This window comes from Pelodiscus sinensis, chromosome 4 (assembly GCF_052426305.1).
Source record: "Pelodiscus sinensis isolate ZL-2025 chromosome 4, ASM5242630v1, whole genome shotgun sequence".
In the NCBI taxonomy this organism is placed as follows: domain Eukaryota; kingdom Metazoa; phylum Chordata; order Testudines; family Trionychidae; genus Pelodiscus; species Pelodiscus sinensis.
In genome coordinates, this window is record NC_143055.1 from 44,329,087 (window position 1) to 44,346,130 (window position 17,044).

At 45.1% G+C, this 17,044-nt stretch overlaps 1 protein-coding gene across 2 annotated transcripts in view; it reads left to right on the forward strand.

The window, feature by feature from the left end:
• Positions 1-6,079: 6,079 nt before the first annotated feature.
• Positions 6,080-17,044, forward strand: part of NSUN7 (NOP2/Sun RNA methyltransferase family member 7) — an 88,878-nt gene continuing 77,913 nt past the window's right edge. Inside the window, exon 1 of one of the 2 annotated variants that reach the window (XM_006129491.5) lies at positions 6,080-6,140. The gene's annotated coding sequence lies outside the window, so the exon portion shown is untranslated. Of the gene's footprint in view, positions 6,268-17,044 lie in introns of both variants that reach the window. The other variant, XM_075930535.2, reaches the window with a different exon arrangement.

Genomic DNA, 17,044 nt, shown 5'->3' on the forward strand with positions numbered 1-17,044 from the left:
ATACTGCGCTCATCTATAAAAAGGGAATAAGGACTACCTGGGGACTTATACAGCAGTCAATTTAACTTCCATATCAGATAAAATAATGGAACAGCAAATAGTTAAACAATTTGCCAACACCTAGAAGATAATAAGATTATAAGTAACAGTCAGCATGAATTTGCCAAGAAAAAATAGATTCAAACCAATCTACTAGCCTTTGACAGGGTACAAACCTTGGGGATAGAGAGGAACCAGTAGATGTGGTATATCTTGGCTTCAGGGAAGGCTTTTGTTACTGACTCAAATGACTGTTTCATAAACAAAATATGGAAATACAACCTAGATCAGTGGTTCCCAAACTGTGGGGCATATGGAGGAAGGTTCAGTGGTGGGTTTGAGGGCCCAGGCCAGCCCCTATGGGAGGCAGAGAGGGAGTGTCACCCAGCCCTATTGTGCTCCCTATTCTGCTCCTGGGTCCCACTCATGGCTCTGCTCCCACTCCCTACCTCTGGACCAGCCCCTAGTTCTGCTATGCTTCTGGCTAGCTCTGCCCTCATTATCCCTCCAATCCCATCCCCACTTTGGCCCCAGGTCTGCCTTCAGCCCAGGCATCTATGCTGAGCCAACTGTGCAGTAATAGAGGGGGAAGGCAAAGAGTTTCGATTACTGATAAGAGGAGGATGCCAAGAAAAATGTGAGCACCATTGAGAATGATGAAGCTAATATAAAGTATGCGTATAACTGGATGGAAAACCATTCCCAGAAAGTAGTTACCAGTAGTTCACAGTCCAGCTGAAAGGGCATATTGAATCAGGTCCTGCAGAGATCAGTTCTGGGTCTGGTTCTGCTCGATTCAATATCTGTGTCAATGATTTAGATAATGGCATAGAGAGTTTGCAGACGATGCCAAGCTGGGAGGGGTTGCAAATGCTTTGGAGGATAGGATTTAAATTCAAAATGATCTGGAACTGGAAAAATAATCTAAAGAAAATAGGATGAAATTCAATAAAGACAAATGAAAAGTGCTCCATTTAAAAGGAACCAACAGTTGCACACATACAGAATGGGAAATGACTACATAGGAAAGAATAGCGCAGCAAGGAATTGAGGGTCTTACTGGATCACAAGCTAAATATGAATTAACAATGTAAGCAAATAAGCAAACATTCTGGGATGTATTAACATGGGTGTTGTAAGCAAGACACTGAGGGTATGTCTACATTTGTTATCTCGAAATAACAGACGCTGTTAAGACATGGTTAGTTCGAGAGAAAACCTTTTTCTCTCGAAATAACCCATATTCCTCATACAATGAGGTTTACCAGTTATTTCGAGTGAAGAGTTTTCTGTTATTTCGAAATAGAGCTGTAATGCAAATATGCAAATGAAGAATGAGATATTTAAATCCCGGCTTCATTTGCAATTTCAAAAGTCTTCCTTTGCATCCTTCTCTCGAAAGAGGGTGCAAGTGTAGACATACCCTTACAGAGGTAATTCTGTTCTACTCCATGCTGATCAAGTCTCAACTGGAGTACTGTGTCCAGTTCTGAGTACCACATTTTGGGAGAGATGTGCATTGATTGAAGAGACTCCAGAGAAGACCAACAAAAATGATTAAAGGTCTGGGCATCAACCTATGAGAGAAGGCTGAAAAAATTGCATTTACTTAGGAGAAGAAAAGACTAAGAGGGAATATAACAGTTTTCAAGTATATAAAAGGTTGTTACAAGGAGGAGGAAGAAAAAAATGTTTCTTTTAACCTCCAAGGATAGGACAAGAAGCAGCGGTCTTAAATTACATCAGTGAAGGGTTAGGTTGAACATTAGGAAAAACTTCCTAATTGTCAGGGTAGTCAAGCACTGGAATAAATTGCCTAGTGAGGTTGTAGATTTCCAACATTGTTGATTTTTTAAGAAGATGTAAGGCAAACAACTATCAGAGATGATCCAGATAATACATTAGTCCTGCCATAAGTGCAGGAGACTGGATTAGAAGGCCTCCAATTTTATGATTATGTGCTAACAGGTACAATGGTATGCAAGTTCCCTCCAACGCTAAACTACAAGCTTTTTCCGGAAGAGGAAATGCAAATGTAGTGCTCATTTGCATAAGTCAGGCTCTCATTTGCATAGTCTCATCTGATTCTTTTTACGGAAGAGGTTTTTGCACAAAAAAACCCCTTTTACGCAAAAGCCCTTCTTTTTCATTTTTTGAGGAAGAAGGGCTCTTGTGCAAAAAAAACCTTTTGCACAAAACGGACCCATCTACACCCCCAGCAGTGCCCATTACTTCATGCTCACCCCTTTCTAGGCAGGTATCAGCAGTCCTCAGTCTGTACACCTGTTCTGTGGCCAACTCTAGCCCCAAAGTCTAGTCTCATGCCTCAGGGGCAAGCTGCAAGCAGTGAAGGCCACACTCTTGGTGGCAAGGTGTGGAAAGAGGGGACCCAGGCCCAACCACTATTGTGGGTGACAGTCCAGGGACCTTCTGGCAGCAGCCTTGTCCTGCCCTCCTTCTCTCCCCCTTAGCTGTTCACACTCCCTGAGACACTTTCCCAAGACCCTTGCACCTTCTCTGCTCCCATATCAAAGCTTAGCCTCTCTCCAGTTCCCATTAGCCTGCCCAGCACAGTTCTGCTCAAGATGCTTCTGCCTGGGAATCCAGTCCTTCCCATTCACTGGTCAGTACCCAACCGCCCTTTGCTATGCTGAACAGATCCTTATATAAGGGTTGACCAAACAAGTTGTCCTTTGATTGGCTCCCTATGAACCTTTTCCCTGATTGGAAGGGGTTTGTTCAGGGTCCTTGCCCAGCCACCAGCCTGCTTTTAACCCCTCATTTGACAGAGTGGGGCAGTAGCTCCACTACAACTATTAAAGAAGGAACTACTAAATCATTAGTCTGATCTCTTGTATAACATAGGCTGCCACCAGCAGCAGCAGCTAGTACCCATACCATAAACACAACGATGGAAATGAATCCAAAGTAAATGACACAGGATATTACACTATTAAGTTCCACATGAAGAGAACAGAAGTGATCAAGGTACATTAGCACTCAAAGTCTCTACAAAAGCAGGGAAGCGATTAACTGAGATATACCCAGATAATCCTAGCAAACAACCTGCACCCACATGCTACACTGGAATGCCCTCTTCCCCAATGTTCCTGCCAATCTGACCTGCAAAAGAAAATGATTTCTGACTGGACATATAACAGTGAGTTCAAGTGAAACTAAGTATGCAGCAAAAAACAACCAAACACCCGAGAGAGAATTCTCTGTGCCACATCAGAGTCCTGGCCCACTCCATTCACTGCCCTATCTTAGGGTATGTCTAGACTACATGGCTCCGTTGACGGAACCATGTAGATGAGTTTACTAAACATAGGAAAATGATGCCTCGTGGAAAATGATGCCTCGTTTACCGGAGCAGTCCACAAAGGCTTCCATTGTCAACCTCGGAGCATCCAGACTACCGTGCTGTGCCGCCAAACAGCTGATCGGCACAGTGCGGCAGACATTTTGATGTAAATGAAGTGGCGATTATTTAAATCGCCGCTTCATTTTCCTATGTCTAGTAAACTCATCTACATGGCTCCGTTGACGGAGCCATGTAGTCTAGACATACCCTTAGCCATAGCCATCCCTGATGCTTCAGAGGAAAGAAATGAAAAACCTCCCAGAATACACTGGGGGTAGGGGAATCCCTTCCTGATTCCTGTCAGTAGTTGCCTGGCAGAAACTCTGAAGCATGTGCATTAGAAACATAAGACAAACCAGGTGTGAACTCCAGGGTTGGTGAACAATTTATATCTATTTGTTCCTATTTGAAATAATCTCCTAGTGTAGACATGGCCACAGGAATTTATCTGAGAAACTTGTATGCAAAAAGGGGAATCAGAATAGAAGTTGAAAATCTCATTCTCTGCTTGTACTTTTAATATTGTAAAGTGAATCTGCACTAAGGTACTATAGTGGCTGTGCTGCAGTAGTGTAGACATGGCATCAGTTGCAGTAACCTAACTCAAAGGCAATTATTTTGACCAGAAAATTAACCATAAATTGCTAACCAAGCCTCAACAGAGAGCATAGGGAAATAAACTACAATTCGATTATTTGCTGTTGCAAGACACATTTTTTAGAAAGACTATGGCCTCTGATATATTCTTATAACTGCAATTGCAAACTTAGTAGCAGCATCCATCAGTTGGCAGTTTAATTTGCAGTTAAATCATTGACTCACATACAAATTTAAATACAGTTGTGTAAAATGGTATACACAAAGACTTGGTTGATTCAAAGTTATCTACTATAATTTGAGTTTGTCTGTCAGTGAGCGAGTGTGTCCGTCTTGGCTGTCTGTTGATGAGTTGTATTTTGTACATTTAATGAAACTTACCCCAAAATAATAGCTTGCTCTCCCTCTTGCAGAGAAGCCCAGACTGTAGTATAGTTTGAAATGCCCCTTTGAGTTTTCCTGAAATTGTGTAGGGTAGTTGAGGTTTGCTACAGAGACTTGGTTCAGTGTGTGTACAATACTCAAATTGGGCAATACCATTGGTGGTATAGAAGCTCCCCCACCCCCTTCTCACCTGTGCTGTTCCTAAGGGTCTGCAAGTCCCAGTGCTGCTGCCCTGCTGGTGTGTGCACTGGGGGCACAGTGATGTGGGGTTATGAGGGGGGGTGCAGGAGGATTCAACGGCAGGATGGGAGAGGGCAGGAGTTGCACCGAGGGGTATGGGGCAATGCAGGCATCCAGGGGAATCATGGGGCTGAGGGAAGTGAAGCTGGAGCAGAGGGAAGATGTGAAGGGGCATATAATTTTATTTTGCAGAAGCTGCACTTTCCTTTACTTCCCACTTCTTTGCCTCTGTACCCAATTAGTTATTTGGCTTCATTCTCATCCTCTTACCTTTTCTGTGTTATTCCCCAACCCCTCCCGCTCCCAAACTCCCTCCTACCGCCACCCCATCCCTGTCCTGCCACCAAACTCCCTTCCAGACCCTACCCTTTTCACCTTGTCCTGCACTCCACCTCCCACCTAGATCCTGCACCCCCATCCCTATCCCACTTGTTGGCAGCTTGTCACTCACAGTGAACCCTCATTTTGTTCCTACTCCAGAGCCTAAGGGAGGCCACAAAATCCACTAACTCTGGAACCCCAGAAAAGTAAATCTGGCCTATGGGAACCCCTGAACCTTAGTCCTCCCTCTCCCTTCACTCACCCCATGGGGGCTAGAGTGCCACAAGAGTGAGGGGTCTCAGTTAGGGAGGCCACATCAGTGAGGGTTGGGAGTTTGGGGAGTTTTTTGCTTCTCACTTGTGTGATCCCCAAATGATTTTTCCATGGGTCAGGGACCCCCCAATCAAAAAATGTCCCCCACCCCTGCCATAAAGAAAGAAACCATTGAAATCTATTGTGTTGGATATAATATTTTACTTTATTTAAAACGAAGTTTGCTAAACTAACCTGAGAAGGATAAAACTCTTAATCTGTTTAATAATTTAAATTAAACCATTCTCCCCAGCTGCAGCAATAGCAAAATGGGTTGAGTGTAATTAATGGTGAATTTCCATTAGCAACTGTAGTCTGCGGCAAGGTTTGCATTGACCCAGGTGGTCCATGGGGTGTGCTGTGGCAAAAGCCCCTCCCTCCGGCAGAGCGGCAAGGCCCAGGGCAGGAGGGTTGGACCTCGGCGTGCCACTGTGGAAACGTTGCTGTGACCCCCCGGCCTCCCTGCTGTTCCTGAACGTGGATTGTCCAAAGCTCTCATTTTGGGCCCAGCCCCTAGCTGCTGGCAGAGCAGACCCACCCACTGGGAAGGGCCCAGCTGCCCTCTGCAAGGTAGCTCAGACGCTCCCAGAACATCCCCTACTCCCACGATGAGCCCCCCCCCCCCCCAACAGCTTTAGAGAAACCCCAGCCCGCTTGTACCAACACACCACAGAAAGGGGGGGAGAGACGAAGAGGCAGAAACACTTTCCGAACAGGCAATGCTGCGCTGCTATTGCGGGGGTGATTGCATGGGTGGTAAGCATGAGGCTTGGGAGCCGCATCGGTTTCCCTCCCCCCCATGAGAGAGAAGAGAATGGTAGAGTCTAAATTTGAATGAAACGGTCCCTGGAGCTGCGTTCTCCCCGCCCTGCTCCGGCAACAGGTGGGCCTGTGGGTGGGGCCGTGTGCAGAGGGTGGCTCTGCGCCCCGCCCGGAGGCGGGGGAGTGGCGGCGGCAGAGATTTGGGGCAGCCTCTCTCAGCCAGCTGGTGCCGGTGCGCGGGGAGCCGGGTAAGGGGAGCACGAGCCCACAGGGGAGCAGGACGGTGCCCCTGGTCCGGGCCGGCCGGCGCTCAGCCCCGAGCCCGTTTGGCGCGCGCGTGTGTGTGTGGGCGCAGCTGCTGCGCCCGCCCCCCTGCCCGGGGATGGAAGCACCCGCCGCTGCTAAGGGAGCGCTGTGCTCGGACCGTGCTGCCAGCACCGCCCGGGGCCCCGCTCGTGCGGCTCCTTGACTGTGGTGTCAGCGGCGTGGCTGCCGCGCCCGAGCCCCCTAAGGCTTGTTGCCTTGAGGGGCCGGGTAGCGTCTCCGGGTCAGCCCGCCCCGGGCTGCGTTTCTCTCGCCCCGAGTCCCTGCTGGGCGAAGCAGATGCCTTCGTGGAGCCGAACGTTACCCAGGCGATGCCGTTGCCCCGGGTCCTGCTTGCCAGTTGTCCTGGCATCTTCCAGGCCAGCCTGGGGCCGCGAACCGGCGACATCCTGCCGGGGCGGGGCTGTGTAAGCAGTATCGTCAGGGTAGCGCTGGGAGCTCAGCCTAGTCTCTGTCGTCTTACATGCTTCACTCGTGGCTCCTCCCCCCCAGTCGCCCCTGGGCTTGTCATCATGGAGGGAGAGTGTCCAACGAAATCTTTAACCGTATTGCCTAGCAATTTTGAGGGTGCTAACTGGCTACAGCTGCTGACACTTTTACTGCGCTGTTGAATGGACCTGCTTTGATCAGGATCAGACAGCGATGTGGTGGTAGCACAGTGGAACAGGCTAAGCTAATGTCTGCTAGTACTCGTGGGTATTTGGCTATGCTAAAGTGATGGGAGGCCTCCCTCAAATCTTCACTGCTGATACAGCCCAACAGAGGTGCATCCTAGAGAAGTATTTTGTATGTTACATAAATGTTAACTAATGCTTGTATTGCACTTTAGATTATTAAATAACCTATATCACTGGTAATAAAGTGAATACTGTGAGTACACTTAAATTCATTGTGGTTCTAGAGTTTGCTAGTTTCAACAATACTGCCTATAATTAAGCAGCTTCAGAGGGTAGCAGAGTTAGTGTTTAAAGTGCAACCAGACTATTTTTTGTTTAAGTTTATCTTGTACAGACTAACAACATGAAGATGGTAGTGTGAGCTTGTGTGGGCATAGCCCACTTCTTCAGATGACCAGAGTATTGATTGTCCAGCTTGGCTTTCCGCTGGAAAATTTAATATCCACTGCCTCTTCGTGTCTCCTCCCTCTCTATTTATTTTAGTTCTGAACATCCAACACTCTGGTCATCTGAAGAAGTGGCTTGTGCCCATGAAAGCTCATGATTCCATCTTCATATTTTGTTAGTCTTTAAAGTGCTACCAGACTGTTGTGTGTTAAGTTTAAGCAGAACCACTTAAGAGACTGTTGAGACCTCTAGAGTAAGTCTTGCTGTCTTTAAGTAAAAAGAACAGTGCTGGAACCTGGAGTCTCTAAAACTGGAATGAATTTCTTAAATATGTCTAAACTTTGAGATGTGACTATCATGGGCTTCAACTCATTGTATTCTCCTCCTTTTTTGTACTAATCTTTTTTCTTGTCCACAAGTAAGTAAAACCAGTAAACTAGAAATTATATGATCAGAAACTTTCTCTTGTATTCACAGCTTAAAAATCAGTACACAACTGTTGGATTCTTGCACCCCAAGTATGCTGGCTTCTGCCTGCTAACTCCCCTGTACTCCTGCCTCTGATACAGAGGCAGCAGCACAGGGTGGCAGGCTGGAGCTGCCTGCCTGCCCTCACCCCCATGTGTAACTGCTGAAAATGTCAGTGGTTACATGATTACATAATTAAACTAATTTTAAAATCCCTAAGAAGAACAGCTCTTCAGAGTCAAAATTTGTATGAAATATTTTTAGTGAATTAGAACTGTTTTCTATTCATTTTAATGTAGTAACTTTGATCTGTCTGTTTTCACTTGCAATCACTTGATTCCTACTGTTTGTATTTAGTAAACAAGTGTTTTCATTATCAGGCCCAATGTAAATAATTGGTGCGGGGGGGGGGGGGGGGGAGAGGACCTGTTGTGTGTAGCAGCCTTTCATTGCTAAAAGGGGCTTACCTGATGAGCTTTCACTGTGTAAAACTTGTACACCGAGAAAGAAGGATTTATTTGTGGGCTTTTGGTCCCATTTGAGGGTTGGTTTTCTGGGTACTCTGCTCTAGAACTGCATTGTCCTAGACCTGAAGTGGTTCAGTGTCTGCATTGCTCTGCAGGGGGCAGGCAGTAACCCCTACTCTGTGCCTTGTCTGGGGGAGACCAGAGGATCTAACCCAGCAGGACAGCATGGTGGGGAGCCTTGAGAAGCAAGAAATAAGGATATCAACATGTAATTGACTGTGATTAACTGATAAACCTGGGTTTCAGTTACCCTGTTGACTACATACTGATACAGAGGCAGTGGGAGCTGGTGTGCATGTACTGGATCCTGTGGAGCCACTTTCCTCCCTCCTCTGTACTTCAGCTGCCTCAGACGTGCAGTGTTGGGTTGCGGGGGGAGGGTGGAGAGAAGGGGACAGGTGGGACACAGTATAAGCAAGAATGTTAAATTTGATGGAAATTCCATTGACTACTTGATTAGTCGATAAGGAGGGTGCTCACGATTCCACTGCACCTCTTCCTTTGAATTGTACAAGAGCAGCCTGCAGCTTTCGTATATTTCAAAGAGAGACCCACAGCTGCCTCTCTCCCTCTGAAATGTACAGGAGCCACTTGCAGCTCTTGTATATTTCAAAGGGGGAGAGACAGCAGGAACCTGTGCCAATGGGGATCAAAACAGTTCTCAGTGGCATGGGTTCCTCTTTGTGCCTCTTCTCTTGAAATGTGTAAGAGCTGCAGGCAGCTCCCATACATTCCAAAGGGAGAGAAGCAGCAGTGGGACTGGCGCGAGGGACTGTTTCAATCCCTGCTCGCACCCTTTTCTTATGCCTCTGTGGAGATGGTGCTGGTGCCTCTTTCTGATAGAGGCAGCAAGGAGAGGGGGAAGCGAATAGTTGAGTAGGAACTTAACTACCTAATAAGCATTTGCTTTTAGAGTAGTGGACTAGTTGCTTACATCTCTAATCCCCACGCATATCTGCTCATGTGGAGCTGCCTGCTGCTCATGCGGAGCTGCCTGCCAGTCCTGCACCGCTTCCCACAGAGGCAAATTAATCAATATCTAACATCACTACAATGGGGGGTTGTCAGAGGCATGATCAACATACTGGGGAAAAATCTCAAAGGGATCTCTGTCTGCACCCCACTACAACTTTTTCACTTGAGTTATTAAAACATAGCTTTATGAATAATATATTGGTGCTAAACATAGTTACACAAGCCAGCCAGTACACACCAGCTACTCAGACATAAAGGGCGCAGTGGGTCCAACACATCATTGGAGTTCTTTTTGCTACATATGACAGTGGTACAGGATCCATGCTTCCTGTGTGTGCTGTGCAGTCTCTTAGCATTTTTGTATTTATGCTTACTGGCACACACAAAAGAAATAAATGATGGGATATCTTTGGTACTAGAACTCTAGTTGCTATGTCAAAACAAAGTCTGATTTAAAACAACAGTTTTGCTATCCTGATCAATAATGGGTACCTTAGAGTCCTCTCTTGCTTTAGTGAGGGATACATTCCTGACACATGCTTGATCTGTTCTTGCTTTTTCCAAGAGGATGCAGAAAGAGAGAGAGAGAGTGGCCTGCCTTCTATTTTTTTTCTTCAGAAGAGCTTGATGAGAGCCGCCTTAGAGCGTCTATGGTAGTGGTGTAGAGGAAGGTGGGGAATTCCCACTAAGCCTGAAAAGTTCTTCGGCTAATGTTTCTGTGGACTTTAAGAGATTAGGCTCACGTATCATTGAAGAGATTGAATCCTTCAGATACTGAGACGCTGGAAGAGGTCTGGCTGTTCACACACAGTTCTCAGAAAGGGGGAGGAAGGAACATGTTTCCCATAGTGAGTGCAGACATAAGAGACCCTGATGAGCTGTATGCAACCTGCAAGCTGCCCATCACTGATTTAGTCACAACCAGAGAGGGTATGCCACTGGTGGCCTTCCAAGCAGGTTACCACCTTGTGTCCACGGGTATAGCTTCTTGCAGCTCCCATTGGCTGTGGTTTGCCATTCCCAGTCAGGGAGAGCTGCAGGAAGTGGCAGCTAACTGCACTGCTTGCTGCAGCTACCATTGGCTGTGAGCAGTGCTGTACCCTCCCACACTGTTGCCTATAATAGAGGCAGCAGTGGAGGACTGGTGGGCTGCATGTGACCATGCGTGTTAACTGATGTGTCTAGGCTCATCTGTTAACTGTGTAAATAGTTATTTTCACATCACTACTGGGAATAAATAACAGTGCAAATGTTTCTGGGAGAGGCATTTTTGGTATCTGTGGTTTTCTATGTATTGTTGATTTCATGATGACCACACAACTGGATGGACTTTGCCCTTGGTACCATTCACTAATACGATCATAAACTGATGAGCTCTCCTGCTCAGGTTATGAGACAATTTAAGAGAACCGTACAGCATGCTAGATGGGGTTGACCCCACCCCTTCTGGTGCACATTTTGAATGATCAAGTACTTTTGTCAAAATATAACTATCCAGAGGACAGCGTGTCACAATTCATAGAGAAGAAATCACAAAATGAAAGGGAAGAATTAAGGTCCCTAGCTTCTGAAGGATTGTTAGTGTTTCAAATGTCATTCAGGCTGCTCTAGACACCTTTGCTATGGCAAATATGCAGTGGCCACGTACATTGTGATTTGAGCTTCATGGCACCCATTTACAAGAATACTAAAGGGCATCCAAATTGTACTTGAGAACCTCCTGTTTGAAGATTCTGATGTAGTTAATATTGGAACTGATGGAGTGCCACTCATTACATGTATGCAAACCAGTCACATGGAGGAGGTAAGACCAGATCCACAAAACTCTGCCAGATAGAGCCACTTTGCCTCTTGTTCCAATTATGTCTTAGGTGGTGGTAACTGAAAATGAAGCAGAGGTGCAAAAGCATCAGACATTCTGATTCTCTTCTTCTGCACATTTCACTTACCTTATGACACTAAGCTAGATGCCATTGTTGAGAGCCAATCAGAACTGTTACTGGATTTGGACACGTTTCCACTGCCCTTTTGGAAAGCACCTCTGATGTTCAGGAGGACTGAAATCAGCTGACTTCTGAGCAGCAGGTCCTGGAAATCACAAACCAAAGGATATTTGGTGCGTTTCCTACCTACACTGTTTCCCATCTCTCTTTAGGAGCTTTTGTTGAAATTATAGATAAAGTAACATCTGCAACCCAGAGCAGGGGAGGTCATCTAGTCCAGCCTGAAGCAGTACCAAAGCCAACAAAATCATTCCAGCCAGGGCTTTGCAAACTGGGACTTGAAAACCTCTGGGGATAGAGATTCCACCACCTCCCTAAGTAACCCATTGCAGTATTTCACCACCCTCCTTGTGAAATATTAGGAAAACTATCCAATCTAGACATCCCCCGCTGTAGTTTGAGACCTTTGCTCCTTGTTCTGCCATCCATCACTACTGAAAACAGCCTCTCTCCTTCTTTGGAACCTTCCTTCAGAAAGTTGAAGGCTGCTATCAGATCCCTCCTCACTCTTTTCTTCTGCAGACTAAATAAGCCCCAAATCCCTCAGCCTTTCTTGTAGGTCATGTTCTTCAGCCCCCTAATCATTTTGATAGCCCTCCGCTGGACCCTTTCCAATGTGTTCACATCCTCTTTATAGTGGGGGACCCAGAACTGAATGCAATACTCCAGATATGGCCTCACCGGAGCTGAATAAAGGGGAATAATCACTTCTCTAGATCTGCTGGCAATGCTCCTCCTAATGCACCCTAATATGCCATTAGTCTTCTTGGCTACAAGGGCACACTGTTGACTCACATCCATCTTCTCATCCACTGTAATCCCCAGGACCTTTTCTGCTGAACTGCTGCTTAGCCAGTCAGTCCCCAGCATGTAACAATGTTTGGGATTCTTCCCTCCCAAGCGCAGGACTCTGCACTTGACCTTGTTGAACCTCCTCAGATTTCTTTTCGTCCAGTCCTCCAATTTGTCTAGGTCACTGTGAACACTATCCCTATCCTCCAACGTATCTACCTCTCCCCCTAGCTTAGTGTCATCCGCGAACTTGCTGAGGATGCAAACCATCCCCTCATCCAGGTTATTAATAAAGATGTTGAACAAAACCAGCCCTAGAATCAATCCTTGGGGCACTCTGCTTGAAACTAACTGCCAACCAGACATCGAGCCATTGATCAGATCTGTTAGATCAGACAATCTAACCAGTTTTCTATCCACAATGTAGTCCATTTATCCAATCCATACTTCGTTATTTTGCTGGTAAGAATATTGTGGGAGACCGTATCAAAAGCTTTGCTAAAGTTAAGGTATATCAAATCCATGGACTGCTCCGTGTCCTCAGGGTCAGTTACCTCATCATAGAAGCTATGACTTTCCCTTTTTGAATCCATATTGAGTATTCCTGATCACTTTCCCTTCTTCCAAGTGCTTAAAAGTGGATTCCTTGAGGGATCCCCTCCATGATTTTTCCGGGGACTGAGGTAAGGCGGACTGGTCTGTAGTTCTCTGGATTTCTCTTTTTTAAAGATGAGCACTACATTTGCCTTTTTCCAGTTGTCCAGAACCTCCCCCGATCTCCATGAGTTTTCAAAGATAATAGCCAAAGGCTCTGCAATAACATTCGTCAACTCCCTCAGTACTCTCGGATGCATTAAATCTGGACTCATCGATTTGTGTATGTCTAGCTTTTCTAAATAGTTCTTAACCTGTTCTTTTTCCACCAAGGGCTGCTCACCTCCTTCCCATACTGTGTTGCCTAGCGCAGTAGTCTGGGAGCTGATCTTGTCTGTGAAAACATAGGCAAAAAAAGCATTGAGTACTTCAGCTTTTCCCACATGATCTCATCTAGTAAGGGCTCCATACCCTCTCTGATCTCCCTCTTATTGCTAACATGCTTGTAGAAACCTTTCTTGTAACCCTTCTCATCTCTTGCTAGCTGCAATTCCAATTATGCTTTCGCTTTCCCGATTACTCTTCTTCATTCTCGAGCAATATATTTATAATCTTCTCTAGTCATCAGTTCAGGTTTCCACTTCTTATAAGCTTCTTTTTTGTGTTTAAGCTTGCCAAGAATTTCCCTGTTAAGGCAATCTGGTCGCCTACCATGTTTGCTTTTCTTACTATGCATCAGGATGGTTTGTTCCTGTGTCTTCAATAAGGCTTTTTTAAAATACTGTCAGCTCTCCTGGACTTCTTTCCCCTTCATGTAAGCATCCCAGGGGATCCTGCCCATCAGTTCTCTGCATCTCTAGTCACAATGCATTTTACAAGGTTTTAAAATTTAAGTCATGAGTGAAGGGTTTGGGCCTAGATGCCTTGTCAGATGGTGTCCTTATTTTATGCAGACTGGGACTTGGGTGCCGACTTGCTGATCCTGTTAATATCAAGGGCTCCCAATCAAGATTCAGTCTTTATGATCATGACTGTGACAGCCTGACCTGGGCATTTCTGATTCTGAGGCATAGTGAACCTCTCAGCTTTACTTCCAACATGTTTTACCAGATGTGACTTCACAGAATGAAGATCAGATCTGAAACCTGGATCAAGCATCATTACTTCTGATAACATGGATGCAGGCTGGTTAACCATCACTGGAAGAAGCTGTTTAGCTGATATCAAGAACATCTTGGTACATAATCTAATCAAAGTTTTTCTGGTAACTTATGCAGCAAAATAGAAGAGATTTTCTATTTGGGCACAATGCCACTTGTCTTCCTGGAAAACCCCATGTTTCTGCTGTTTGGGACTAAACCCTAAAACATTCAGGACTATACTTAGCTCCCAAGAGTACACCTATCAGCAATATCTGCATAATTCTCCAACTGAATGTGTAGTTCTACCATATTTTTCTACTGTATAGTTGCTAGATTCCTCAAAGATATAATTTATTTTCCCCCTAACCTGAAGTCCCCCTTCTTCCTGTGTAGTAGTCAATTGCAGAAGAACTTTGTATGTGATAGTTTAGAGGTGGTGAGGCCTGCATTCTTTCATCCTTTTCCCTATATCTGATGAGCCAGAAGTAAGTCTTTGGGAACATATGCCACTTAAGATAAGCATTGTTGCCAGTATAGCAGGAACAAGTATAAGATAATGGTAAAGGGCAAGAATGCATACACAATTCTGTTTACCCTAAAGTACTGATCACGTAAACAGGGCCAAAGGACAAGAAGATCCAGATCAGAACCAGATCAATAACTAACAGCTAAGCTCTACATCAGCACTAATGAGTAAGCCCTGGAAATTTCCAAACTGCCAAACAGGGCAGGAAAACTGTATTTAAGGCTGCCTCAGAGCCTAGCAAACCGGACCTCACCGATGGGCTTTGGGTACTGGTGCCTCGGAAGCTGAGACAACCTCACACTTCATCCGCAGCCTACCCTGGGTCCCAGGCTTGCAGGAAGGGATGTAATATATGCTTCTTCTTTATGTTGTTCTTCCATTTATGGGGCACAGCTGTTAGCTGTCAAGAAATAAACTGTTTGTGTTTGACAGATACCTGTGTAGCGTCCTTTGTACTTTGGGAACCCAGTGTCAGACCTTAGACTTACTCTGGCCGGCTACATCCTGGTATCTTAACATAAGGTTAGCTGGCTTACTGAGACTCTCTTTTGAGCATTTCAACCTGCTCTTTTACCACTTGTCTCTAAAAACTGCCCTTTTTAATAGCTATAACATCAGCTCAGAGGGTAGGAGAAATTCCATCCCTTATTGACCTGATATGGAGTTCCATAAAGAGATGGTGATTCATCCGCCTAATGCCAAGTTCCTAACTATGACATTTTTCAGATTTTAACTTGTGAAAACTTGAATCAATTGATTTTTTTAGTCCCACTTAACTTCTGACACAACTAAGTTTCACACACCTGAGGCTAAGTTTACACTGCCATTTTACTGCGCTGCAACTTTCAGGCTCAGGGGTAAGAAAAAACATCCCCCCTCCAAGTGCAGCAAGTTGCAGCACTGTAAAGCACCAGTGTAAACTGGGCTATATCACTGGGAGTCATGCTCTCAGCGCTGTTAGCTACTCCTCTTGTGGAGGTGGTTTACATAAAGCACTAGCTGCGCTTTAATTTTATAAGCAAATAAGAGCATGGTCTTTATATTACAGGAGGAAAAAAAGTTCAGAAACATCTAAGCATAGAGAATGATAGACGAGACAGTGTCTTCAGATGTTACCAAAATGAGTATCCAGATGTGTAATACTGTGTTATGAATAGGCCAAGTCAGATCTACCTAGTCATATTAGAACTCATTCCACTAAACCTAGGCAGCCTCTTTGCCTGTTCAGAGACTGACATCCACACCTTTTTAAAATGCTATTCTTTAATAGATGCTTACAGATTGGGTGCTTACTTTGATAGGGTGTCCCACAATCATGGTTTAATTTGGACTCTTAGGGTGTGTCTAGACTACACCTCCTTGTTGACAGAGAGATGTGGATTAGGCACATCGAAATTGCTAATGAAGCAGGGATTTAAATATCCCGTGCCTCATTAGCATAAACATGGCAACCACTTTTTCAAAATGGAGTTTTCAAAAAAACAGCGGTCTAGATGCGGATCTGTTGAAAATAAAGCCTTTTTCGACAGATCCTGTAAACCTCATTTTTTGAGGAATACAGGATCTGTTGAAAAAGGCTTTATTTTCGACAGATCTATGTCTAGACTGTTTTTTCGAAAATACTCCGTTTTGAAAAAAGGTGGCCATGTTTATGCTGAAGTAGGGGATATTTAAATCCCTGCTTTATTAGGAATTTTGATGTCCTTGATTTGCATCCCTCTGTCGAAAGAGGGATGCAGTCTAGTTGTAGCCTTAGACTTCACATTGAAGCTGCTTGTTAGTAGACAGCATATGTTGGCATACTTTAAGTTGCTCAGGAATGTGAATCCTCCCCCCTCCCCAAAGTGATGTAATTTACACTGGGTATTTTGTGCTTTTTCCATTGATGTAGCTTCTGCTGTTCATGGAAGTGGTGTGGTTTTGTTTTATTTTTTTGCATCCATGAGAACTGTTTCCCATTGGCATATGTCTTCATGAAATGCACTATAGTTGTTCAGGTTTGTTGCTGCAGTGCTGTAAGTGTAGACAATAGCATTCATAGAATCATAGAGCTGGAAGAGACCTCAGGAGGTCATCAAGTCCAGCCCCCTGCCCAAGGCAGAACCAATTCCAACTAAGTCAACCCTGTCAGGGTTTTGTCAAGCCGAGACTTAAACACCTCTAGGGATGGAGATTACCATTGCAGTACTTTACCACCCTCCTACTGAAGTATTTTTTCCTAACATCCAACATAGACCTCTCCCACTGTAACTTGAGACCATTGCTCCTTGTTCTGCCATCCATCACTACTGAGAACAGCCTTTCTCCATCCTCTTTGGAACCTTCCTTCAGGAAGTTGAAGGCTGCTATCAAATCCCCCCTCACTCTTCTCTTCTGCAGACTAAACAAACCCAAATCCCTCAGTGTCTCCTCACAGGTCATATGCTCCAGCTCCCTAATCATTTTGGTCGCCCTCCATTGGACCCTCTCCAATGCATCCACATAATTTCTAGAACGGGGTGTCCAGAACTGTACACAGTATTCCAGATGTGGTTTCACCAGAGCCAAATAAAGGGGAATAATCACTTCTCTGGATCTGCTGGTAATGCTCCTCCTAATGCACCCTAATAT